Consider the following 12,500-nt stretch of genomic DNA (forward strand, 5'->3'; position numbering starts at 1 on the left):
GTGCTAGAGTGACAGCAAGGCTCGGGAATGGGGAATGGTTAGGACTCCCTCTTGTTGGCCTACACTTCTGTATTTAGGGTCCATCACACGTCAAAAGAAATGAAGGCAACATCCCAAATTCCATACCCAATGTTTTGATGAACATATGATTAATGAAAACAATACTGTTATGATGGGTTGCTTTGTGTATCTGTAATTGTGGAGAAGCACACACCGTATTCTATTGAATGTTTGTCCTCAAATTAACTTCTTTTTTTGTCCTTTTCCATTTGAGGACTCTTCCTTATCAAAGTTGACTACCAACGAATACATGCAATTGGTATGTATGAGGTAGTTTGCTTTGTATTTTCTACAACATTTTCAGAACTGGATTTGCACAGTTTGTGCAACAATTGCTACCTGTGCCATTTGGTGCTTGGCTTTTTATGTTTTGTTTTTTATTTTAATTTACTTATTTTTATCTACATTTGGGCTTTTTTCTTTGCGCTGCTGCTTCCAGCACGTAGCATAGCCCAGCTTTACCAGTTCTTCAGGCAAAATACGGACAAACAACAATTCCAATGCATTATTTAAAGTCAAATGTTCTTATCCACAAGGCTAGAGAACATTTGCCCCATTGCAACCTGTTTTAAAGTCTACGAACTGTATGCAGAGCAGACTCCATTCAGAAGGTTTCATCAATATACAGTATGCATCAGAGCAGGGGATGTGGGTGATGGTTATTGGTTGCCAGTCTAGGAGCTGGTTTGGTATTATTATGTATTGAGGCGTGCAGGTCAACAAGGCTGGGGGGAAACTTGGATTTGCATGTCAAACACTACCTCACTGACAATGTCGTTATACCTCACTACCACCCTTCTGGACGAGAATGTTGACTCTTTACATAGCAAGTAACACCACCCGAATAACCTGCCTGAATCAACTGTGGCACAGCTATAACCAAGTCTGCCTTTAGTTTTGACTTTGTTCTCAGCAACCAACAAGCGTTTACCGCGTGTTGGAAGAAAAAAAAAAAGAAAAGACTGATGCTTGACATTTTGGTTGGCCTACATCCAGTAAACAACGGGTTTCATGTCGAAATGTTCACGGGATCTCTGTTCTGTCTCTTGTTCCCCAGATTCCAATAATATCTGCAGATCATCTGAGTAGTCACAAGTACTTGACTCAAATGTAGTTCCTCTCAAGAACAGTGAGTTCCACTTCCGCTCATATCGCCCTGTCTCGCTCTCTCTCTCTCTGTCTCTGTTGCTCTCGCTCATCTCTCTTGTTTGTCTGTCTGTGTCCGTCTATCCATCTCTCTCTCTCTGTCTCTCTTCAGTGCATTCAACAGAAGAAAATGGCTGTCCCTGAATGAAATTGAAATGATTGAAACGTGCCCCTTTTTCACCTTTCTACTGCAGCTATGTTCTCCATTGAAAAGCTCTGAGCTAGAAAGCTTCTCTCAGTTGTTTGTTGTTTGTTGTTATTCTGGTTCCCCCGCACAGTGTGAAACATAGTTCAAACATAGCTGTAGCTCCAACTCAGTCCACTAGAGGCTGCTAATGCAGAGCTTACATCATAGTGCATGTTTAACATATTATAGAGATGACACTTTTCATCATTTTTTTTTCATCTTTATTTTCTTTTTTGTCTCCACCACCCCTCTTCTCTCTCCCATATTTTCCCACAGATCAAATGAATGTGTGCTGGTGCCGTCCACGCCAAACTAGTTCAGCCTTTATGTACATAACATTCGGGAATGTCCAGCGCCGGGAGGAGGGCCCCCCCCCCACCCCCCCCCACCTCTCTCCTAACTCCCTCTCCCCAAACCCCAAACCTAACCTCCAACACCCCCCCCCCCTCCCACCCACCCACCCACCCTCAAGGACGATGGTCGTCGTAGTAACGCATGCCAACTATCTAGGGTGCAAACATACTTGGTCCCGGCGCGCCATGACGCCCCACATATCAGTATCAAGAGGGGTGGACGCCACCGCCAACCAACCACCAACCTCCTCCTCATCGGCGGGGAGCGTTTCCCTGTTGCCTACGGAGCAGACGACATTTTGGTGCCACGTGGGGGGGGGGGGGGGCGGGCAGGGGGGTGTCGTCAGTGTGTCTTATATCACAGAGGGGTCATCCTCTTTTCTTTTCTCTTTTTTTTTTTTTTTTTTAACACACATTACACCTCTGTCTCCGGCAAATTTGGAGCACTCAAATTGATGTTTTGATTATTCTTATGATGAGTATGGATTCCCGTCGGGGCTCATGGTCTTTCGCTGCACCAGTGGGCGGGACGAGAGCGAGGTTTGCGTTTAGATTTGGGTTAGACGAGATGCTGGTACGTTACGTAGATGAGAAAGAATTTAGTCTCCACTTTTTATTTTATTTTCAAGATTTTATAAACGATAGCCATAAACATATAATTTACAAGAAGAAATGCCAACATGCACCTTGAATTTGAAAAAAAAAAAAAAAAAAAACGGAAAGGCACCAAAAAAAAAAACGTTTTTTATATGCCAAATCCTGTTCAGCATGTGCAGTATTGTTTTTTTGTTTGTGTTTCTTTTCTTTCTTTTCGTGGAACTAGAGTAGAAATGAGGGTCTTGGACATACGAATGTTCGGGGTAAACCAACACACATGGACTTTGAAAGCACAGCCAGGCTTGCTTCTTCTCCTTGTGTCCTGTGCCGTCGACCCCCCCCCCCCCCCCCCCCACAACCCCCTAGCCCCCCCCCTAGCCCCCCCCTCCCCTCCCCTCCCCATACAGCTACTTCCTACAGAGTGTTCTCACAACAGTGTTATTCTGTTTTACCGAAGGTATACGCGTTGTACGTTTGCAATGTGTTTTATTTTATTTTTTCCAGTGTTGCAGCATCAAATAATAATTATGTTTGTGTCTTTTTCTTTTTGTTTTGCCTGATTTATAGATTAGTTGGGGTTTAGAGAACTCGCTCCTCCTGACGAGACTAGTTGTTTTTCAATCCATGATTCAGTTTCTTTTTTTCCTTTTCTTTTTCTGACACTTTTTTTCCCCCCATCTACTGTTCATTTCTCCTCCCGGTTTCGGGTTTCTTTGCCTGTTTTTTTGCCTTGGGGTTTTATCACGTCGTGTGTCTTTGTCGGTTGGGACGCTGGGACTCTGAAGCCTGGTGCCGTGATGGAGTTGAGCTGAAGGTGTTACCCTCCACCCCCACCCCACCCAGTTTAAAGAAGAGGGACTTTAATACTGTGTCTGTGAGCAGCACTGGTCCCACACGTTGATCACATGATGTAAAAAAACAAACCCCTCTGATAGGTCACTTCAAATACCAGTGCACTTAAAGGATCACAGCTCGCCGTCGACTCAGTGACACAGCAGATTGACTAATTCATAGGTGTGATGGCATGATGAGACGTCATCTATTTGACCGGTCTTTCTTATGGATAGAAACTACTCCTAACGTGTTTTCATTCACCGATTCATCATCATACTATAAAAACCAAAGCACAGTTGTACTATATATTTTTTCTCAATCATATTCATAAAGGGTTACTGACGCATGTTCTAAGATATTTTAAAACTATTAGCGAAAAAACATGTTTATCTTATCATTCGAACGAGCCGAATATGGGCTCTTTCCATTTTCCCCCAAGAGGTGTGTGTTTATGTCTTCAACGATTGTATTGTACCTAACCAAGCCTTAGATTAACATGTGTGGTTCGTGTCCAATGTACCTCCAATCACAGTGCAGGTAACGAACACCAATGACATTTTATAGTCCATGTGCCGCTAAAGATCTCTCTTTCTCTTCTCCCTTGTTTTCCCGCTATGTAAAGGTAACAATTAATCTCTCTTAAAAATTTTGCATTGATTTTATGTGTTACGTACTACTTAAGAATTTGAATCTATTTGAGGTATGTAGTTGTAGATTTTCATTTTTTTGCCTTACTATATATTACTTGACAACTTTGGTATAGCAGTCGTAGATTTTTGAGATAGTATGACATTCATAACTTTTTTCAAACCATATAATTTCATATAGCTGGATGTGTTTTTTGTTTAGTTTGTGTTACATTGTCTATTAATAGATAATTGATGAAAGGGTTTTTTACAAGGAATGAAATCAATTAATTTGCTGCAAACGTGCGGCAACACAAAAAGTGTATACGTTAAACCAAGCGACATTTAAATCTGATTCGCAACGCGTCAAGGTGGTGTTTGAAGATTATATTGTATTGAGATATAGTTTTGTTTTTCCATGTTTTAGACTAAGATTATTTTCTACTGTATCCATTTCAAACAAAAAAGAGACACGTAATATTGTTTAAATATTTCTTAAGTTTGCCCTGAATGTCAGGTCAAAGCAAACAGTGAGATGGACGGGTCTTAGTGTGTGTCTTGTGGAGAGGGAACGTTAGGAGTGAGAGAAAGACTTTAGCCAGACGGGTGAAGTCAGATATGCTGCAGCTGATGAGTTCATCACCTAAAGGGTGGCGAAGGTTGACTTTTTGCACTTCTGTATATAGTCAAATGAACAGAGAAGAACATGTATCATACTGAGATATTATTTTGAATAATAAAAAAAAAGATCTATAATTATAAGGAATTTTGTTAGATTAATTTAAAATTGTTAAATTAGAAGACCAGCTAAAAAAATATATGAAAAAACAAACGCTTGCAAAGAAGGGCACTAGTTTCTTGGCCAAACGCATTGAGAGAAAGCAACGCTTTTATAGCTTATTTGGTTAGTCGGCTTGCATTGCCAGGGAATGTTGTTGGGAGACGGGGGCGTGTCACGCTCTCCTCTTAGGAACACATACACCCAACGATGTCCAAGCAAACCATTGTGTTGGACTCATAGTATATACAGTTGAGACATCACACTATCCAGATTTGTTATTTCTAGTATTTTCCGGGGTTTGACTGCATGTGAAACTACACACCTATACAGAACAAAATAAACCGTACCATAGATAAGTAAGGAAAGTTAACACACTCAGACGACATTAAACACATTAGCGTATTTTTTTATACACTAACAGTCGAGGACATCCACTGTTGGCGTAAAAAAAAAAAAGAATAATACTTTAAATAAATAAAAACAAGTCATGTTACTCGTGTTATAAACAAGTTTTTATTTCTTTTCAACCAGCCATATTATTCAAAAGGTGATTCAGTATTGGCAGCACCCATACACCCCTGGTATATCTTTGCTTTATCCCAGCCATACGTTAACAGCCAACGTTGACTTACAGGAATATATTCCACCAATCATAGCTGTGCGCTCAGCAGGTGAAGGCTCACCACCGTAAACACACATTGGCAGTGAAGTCGTCTTCAAAATGAATGTAACTGTCTCTGCAGTCAAGGGCAAAATACAAAAACACCTTTTCAACTTAAGGTCACTGTAAAGTTGCTACAGAACCAAAGCACCATTTTAATTTTGTTTTATTTCTTATGTTTGGTTTTGTTTTTTCGAACCGGGCCGAGCAGTTTGGGCAGACGTCCCGCTCTGTTGTCTTAAACGAAAGGTTTTCTCTTCCCTGCTGGGATGCACGCTTTGACCGCTTCTTACTCGTAGGTGCGAATACCACTTACATAACTGCTAATAGTTGCCACACAATGTTGTACTATTTTGTGTCCAGGTTCGTTTATGCACATTTTATTGTTGCCATGATTGACTCTTGCTGTATGGATTTAAAAAAAAAAATGAATAAAATAAAAAATTGGATTTGCTCATGCAACCCTTGTTGCTGGTCGGTTTTATTTGCAATGTGAATATATTCATGTGATGTGTGTTTGTGTGTGTTTAATCCCAAACAGTTGAGCTGATTGCAGAAATACATCTTGAAGTATGAGCACCAATGTTGCCTAATGTAGTAACATGAGCGTAGGAATCCTTATATTGATTATAATAGCACATCTGCACTTATGTACCACAGTATTAAAAGATGAATGGTTTAAAGTGCACCAAAGTGATGTATGTATTTGGTGATGTGAAAGTGATGACAATTCTGTTTGGTTGCTGATTATTAAGTATCTATAATTATAAAACGGGTGGCTTAAATCAAGCGATCTGATTGGTTCCCAACTGTTGTATATTGAGCGTATACAAACAGCTATGACGCCCGTTCAGTTTACATAGTTCAGTATCACTCCGCGCCTAACTCGAACTGTTGTTTATTTATATATAAAAGCAATAGCATTGTTCACTGAAGCCTAAAAATATGTTGATTGCTGGAGAGGAACTCTGGTGAACTCGATAGAAGGCTAAATTGCCGGCGAACCAAGCTACCGTCTCTAGCCTAGCCTTCTCTCTGAAGGACGCTACAGTGTGTTGCATAGCAACCGCCGTACACGTTGCAGGCAGTCAGGAGGGACTACTTTTTTGTATGCGTTTAAAAAAAAAATGCTTTTCCGACTTTCTCGCTTTTTCAAAATTTAGGGTGTCTATGACTTTCATTTTGCCATACTTACGTAACCGTTTTATAAAAGCAATACATCACTTCAGTCAGTGGTATACGCTCATTATACCACAGCCTGTCGTGATCTATTGAACTGTTGTATATTGAGCGTATACACACAGATATGACGCCCGTTCAGTATACATAGTTCAGTATCACTCCGCGCCTAACTTGAACTGTTGTTTATTTATATATAAAAGCAATAGCATTGTTCACTGAAGCCTAAAAACATGTTGATTGCTGGAGAGGGTGGAAATGTTGTAAAGCAATAGGCACACGGTGAGTGAACTCGATAGAAGGCTAAATTGCCGGCGAATTAAGCTACCGTCTCTAGCCTAGCCTTCTCTCTGAAGGACGCTACAGTGTGTTGCATAGCAACCGCCGTACACTTTGCAGGCAGCCAGGAGGGACTACTTTTTTGTATGCGTTAAAAAAACGCATACTTTTTTTTTTTTTTAAAGAAGCGTTAAAAAAATGCTTTTCCGACTTTCTCGCTTTTTCAAAATTGAGGGTGTCTATGACTTTCATTTCATTTTTAATTTTAGTTCACACATGAAAGCATAATTTCCATGTCTTATATTTAAGCAATAGATCACGACAGGCTGTGGTATGTTCTCATTATACCACAGTGGTTAACTGTGGTATAATGAGCGTATACCACTGAAATGATGCTTTCATGTGTGAACTATTACAGCCACAGGCTGATAACTCCCCTTTCTCAACCAACTGGATGATTGCATTATTGCAATATTTCATTATATATTTATGCAGGCTATAGGCTATACAATATATAGGGCAGCCTAAGACCTAATCTTGATGGACGGTACACAAATTTCATAATTTGTTATATTTCATACCATTTTGTTTATATTGGGAAGTTTTAGGGTTAAGTTAAGTTGTAAAAGTAGTCATTGTTAACATTCTATGTATTTATGATTACACCTTCCCAATTGTTTGTTATATGTCATACAACTTCAGATTTCTCAACCAACTCGATGAGTGCATTATAGAAATATTGTATGGTAAGTATGTACAGGCTATAGTCCTATAGGTTATTATATAATATAGGGCAGGCTAGGGCATATGCACTGCAGTTGTAAAATGGACATTGTTAACATTGTAACATTGTTAACATGTATTTAACACCTTCCCAATTGGTCAGCCACTCAATTGCATTCATCCAAATGAATGGCAGCGACATCTTGAGGCCACTCAGTTGATTAATATTGGAGGGATTTCTTCTCTCACAGTAATCAGTAATGTCAAACAGGTCAGATCGCGGTGGACAAGCATGCGCACTAAACTTGTCGTATAAATCCACTGACTGGGCGACTTCTGACTGCAGGTTTCGGATGACTACGCCTTTAAGAAAGCGGAACTATGCGCTGGCTTCTGACGCGAGTTGCCTTGCGCTGAAAATGTGGGCAGGAAACGCCGAGCAAAGAAGGGAGAAGTGATCACGCTTTTTCAGCACCGTTGCACAATACGGGCAAATCAAATGTGCGTCGTTTTCCGCCGCTGATATTAAGGAACGGCCCTTCTTCTCGCCATTCGTGGTCTTTGGGCGATACGCCGTACCCCCGCGAGCTCGACCGGCGACAGACCGCGGTGGTATCCGAGCGCCAGGGCTGGTTTCCCGTCCTGCTCGGTTCGACAACATCGGGGCGGCCAGCGGGTGGGAAAAGGGATTCGTGGAAAGGAGGTGCCTTATTTCCGACCAGCCATGAGGGAGTATAAAGTGGTTGTTTTGGGATCGGGTGGAGTCGGTAAATCTGCATTGACTGTCCAATTTGTGACCGGGTCCTTCATCGAGAAATACGACCCCACGATAGAGGATTTCTACAGAAAGGAGATAGAAGTGGACTCGTCTCCGTCGGTCTTGGAAATCCTGGACACTGCGGGGACGGAGCAGTTCGCCTCCATGCGAGATCTCTACATCAAAAACGGGCAGGGTTTTATTTTGGTCTACAGCCTGGTGAACCAACAGAGTTTCCAAGACATCAAGCCGATGAGGGATCAGATCATCCGCGTCAAGAGATACGAGCGTGTGCCGATGATCTTGGTCGGAAACAAGGTAGACTTGGAAGGCGAGCGAGAGGTCTCTTCCGGGGAGGGCAAGGCGCTGGCTCAGGAGTGGAATTGCCCGTTTATGGAAACTTCTGCCAAAAATAAAGGATCCGTCGATGAGCTGTTTGCAGAGATCGTCCGACAGATGAACTATTCCACTGTTCCCAGCGGCAGCGACCAGTGCTGCTCCTGTGTGTTGCTCTAAAAGGACACTGTCGGTAGCCATCTGTGTTGTTAAAGCGTAGGCCTCTGTCGAACCCTAGTTCACAACTTCTTGATAACCCATGATGTGTTTTCTGGTCGCAGGCTTCGCGAGTATTTTTTTCTTTTACACTGTTGTCTTATTGCACACAAAAGAAAATTGACGGCAGCAGCAAAATGATTATGTAAATAGTCTGGAAAGTGTTTACATGACAAAGTACTTGAATGTTAACGATTTTTATAGCTTTGTATATGACACTTCTCTGGAAATGTGCCTCAATGGGAATGTCTTGTGAACCTAGGAGAAACGCTTAATGGTTTTTTTCATGTTTTGTTTATGGACAGTGATGTTTTTCTGATTTGGTCTTTGAGTAGAACTGTTAAGTCTTCTTGGGTGGAACCATTTGTACAGAGATGGGATTTTCTTCCCCACCTACTCTGGCAGAACTGGGGTGGGTCATAATCGGGCGGGGTGGGGGTGCATCTTACTCTGGGCTCACATGGTTCATGCGCCCTAAAACTACAGAAATGGGGCTACTGGATTTGCTCATAAGACTTATCAAGCAAACACGCACCAGTCAAGCCTTGCGTTTAGTGTCTGGAACCAAAACATCCAAGTATGAATCATGATACATCAGGCCGCCGCCCCCCCACCATAAGAAACCGTGCTACAGAGGATAAACAGTATGTGGTGTTACAGATAGCCTATATACCACCCTTCTCCCCCCCCCCCCCCCCCCCCCTCTTCCTGGTATGGTGAAAGTGGACTTCTTCTACTAACTGAACTTGCACTTAGCCGACGGTGTTCCTTGGTGTGCTGTGCGGAACATGGACCTTTTGTAGTGCAGTGTTGTGGCGGCATGGGGAGAAGCAGGGCTCCCATGTTAAGTGCCTTCCTATAAAACAATATTCCTGTGACTGTGCCAACAGATGAGCCCGTGTACTTCTGCAGTGCGTCTTAATGGCAATCATGGAACCCTTATCCGCAGTTCTCCTGTTTTTAAGATAACAGTGGTGTTTTTGTCCGGTTCCCGCTCGGGGGTCAGAGTGAACGGAGCTGTTTGTTTCTCCCCCCAGTTTGTGGTTCTGTGGCGGTCGGGAGGTTCGGCTCAACAACAGGCAGAGTGCTTCTGATCTGGCCTTTTTTTTTCTTCTGGTGGTATTAGTGGGCCACAAAGTATGAACCTTCGACAACCACAAGGGGATTTTTGATTCACTGTATGGCAAGCCATGTCTGTGTTTTAAGGTTTTTATTTTCAATAATGTGACATTTTGACCTTTTATTGTGAATTTATTTGTTGGGAGGGAGGGAGAAATTCTTTATCATTCACCGATCAGGTTTCAAAGACATTTAATACAAAAACATTTTATGTAACATCTGTGTGCTGTGTTTATTTCTGTAGAGAGGTGACTAATTTCTCGTAATAATTCTGTTCTATTCTATTTTCTTTTAATTTGGACTCACATTTGGAAATGGTATGATCCGATTATCAAATTAAATGGCCCAAGAAACAGTTTTTACTAAAATTCACCAAACAAATTGTTGAATTTATTCACGGCTCGGCTGACTTTCTATATACCGTATACCATGCCATAGTATTTCAACTGCCCATCCCTCAAATACAGAGAGGATAACACTCATGTTTCTGAAGGGTGTGAGCACAAATCAGTGGAGGCTTTCAAAAGTTGAATCCTTGACATACTCCTCCACAGTATGCAGTTATACGCCTATTCTCCGATACCCAAAGAGTTTGCATATTATGCCGACCAAAACGTCTTTTGCATTTTTCAAACGGGTTCCTTGTTTACATGATCAGTTGCACGTAGCTTTCAAACACACGTGTTGACTAAACCTGCTCCAGGCAGTGTAACGGTAACCGAGCCATCGTGGCTGTTGGGCCAGTTGTTTGGGTAGCTGGGCAGGGTTTCCCCCATCTGTGTGCTTTTGGGGAGAGACACTCCCGCCCCCCTCCGCCCCCGCCCCCCCCCTCCCCTCCTCACCCCCCCTGCCCACCGCATGTTTCAGAGCCTGTGGACCGGCAGACAGAGGGAGGCTTTCTGTGTCAGCGGGCAGACTCGCTCGGCAAAACACACACGGCCATTTGTTAAGCCGCTCCTTATCCTGGCCAATGGGCTTCAGGGGTCTGAAGTGTCCGCTCACCACACATAGAGCCGGGGGTGGGGGTGGGGGGTGGGGGGTGGTGGTGGAGGTCTAGAATACCAACGGGTTTCTCGGAAAGCAGTGAAAGATTTCATGTTGTCATGTGTTAACAATGGCGCGGTTACACGTGGACGGACGGTAGTTTAGGGTTGTGTGGCTGGTGGGTGATGTCTCAAAGTGATACGCTTCACCCTGCAGCACCTGCTGTTACGTCATAGGAACGCTCATGAGTCATGAGACTTTTATAGGATAAAGCTCTCCTTGCTGATTAGACCCATTCCTGCCCGATTGAAGCTGCAGTGGTCGGTCGTATGTGTGTTATCATGAATCCAGATGTTTTGAGTGAAAGTCCTGCTGTTGGTTGGCCATCTCAGAGCATTTCCTGCTGCATACCTTCACATCTGCACATGAAAACTCTTGATTGCTCACCGGTCACCGGGTTCAGACAATCTCCAATCCCTCGACGTGTTTTTATGTAAAACAACTTAACGTTAACCTTCTTCAAATGCTTTTTATTTTTGTGACAGACCAAATAAAAATACATCCTTCGATGGCTCAAGCCGTTTATGCATGGAGTCCATTTTGACTATATATTGTCTCTGCCAATGATTAAGGTTGGACGTTAGAATAATCTAGCACAGCATCTCCATAGACTCCAACATCTCTGATGATGATGCATGAATATCGTCTCAGATTGTGCTATGAGCTATTTTCTAGGATTGCTTTCTGAAAGGGATTGTATTGGGAAAAAAGTTTCATAAATGGGTGATTAGTGTCTTTGTAACCAAGGAGAAGGAAGGAGCTTCACAGGCCGATAGACAGCCTAGAGGAGATCCTAACATCATTGTTGTGATGTCTGAGTGCCTGTGTGTGTGTCTGTGTGTGTGTCTGTATGTGAGAAAGAGTGTGTGGACGCGGTGCCAAATGGTGCCTGCTTCGTTTTCAAAGAGAAAATGGCATTGGCGTGCACCTGAAGTCGTTAATTTATTTATTTGTGTTACCCGTGTGCATTAGCAGGAGTGAGCCTGTGAGGTTCAAGATGAAAGAGACTTGACCTTTTTTCGTTCTCATTCTTCCTCGTCGGACGGGAATTTCTACTCCGCCGCCGCAGCAGCAGCTCTGACTGAGGGTTGAACTCCTCCGGGGTGAACAAACAACGGCAGTCATGTGACCTGTCGGCTGCTTCTGCAGAGTGGGCCTTCACGGGTGAACCCAGCAACGCTCACATTCTGTCTTTAATGCGCGATGACATGCTCTATATATCTACTGACCCCGACGTACACACGCTCCATCACATGCATCACACGCAGCCCCCCCCCTATGCATATTCCATGTTTGGTGCACTGCTGCACTGCACACGTCAATTAATAGAATCTTTGTTGTCACGGTTTTAAAGACACTGATGAACTATCAACTCAGGGTTTTTTTTTAACTATCAGTTAAAAAAATCATTAATCAAAATGTATATTCATCATCACATTTGAATATAGATGTTCCAATAACAGAAAGGAAAAACCACCGTTTTTAAAGAACAAAACCGTAAACAATATTGAATCTCTTGAAAGGTATAGAAGGCCACTCAGCAACAAAGTCTGGCGCTTTTGGCTCCCTTATCTGAGGCCTCTGAGTGCATCCAGAGCAGCC

At 42.7% G+C, this 12,500-nt stretch overlaps 1 long non-coding RNA gene and 1 pseudogene across 2 annotated transcripts; both read left to right on the forward strand.

The window, feature by feature from the left end:
• Positions 1-9: 9 nt before the first annotated feature.
• LOC311370632 lies at positions 10-2,083 on the forward strand. Its single transcript, XR_014640860.1, has 3 exons — positions 10-319; positions 1,118-1,189; positions 1,670-2,083. It is a non-coding gene; the product is annotated as an uncharacterized lncRNA (long non-coding RNA).
• Positions 2,084-7,865: 5,782 nt separating this feature from the next.
• Positions 7,866-10,597, forward strand: LOC311370631 (ras-related protein Rap-2a pseudogene; annotated as a pseudogene). The gene has a single exon. The product of its transcript is annotated as a ras-related protein Rap-2a pseudogene (transcript).
• Positions 10,598-12,500: the final 1,903 nt, after the last annotated feature.

The sequence above is a fragment of the Micromesistius poutassou genome (genome assembly GCF_964030765.1).
Source record: "Micromesistius poutassou genome assembly, contig: SCAFFOLD_5431, whole genome shotgun sequence".
Taxonomy (NCBI): domain Eukaryota; kingdom Metazoa; phylum Chordata; class Actinopteri; order Gadiformes; family Gadidae; genus Micromesistius; species Micromesistius poutassou.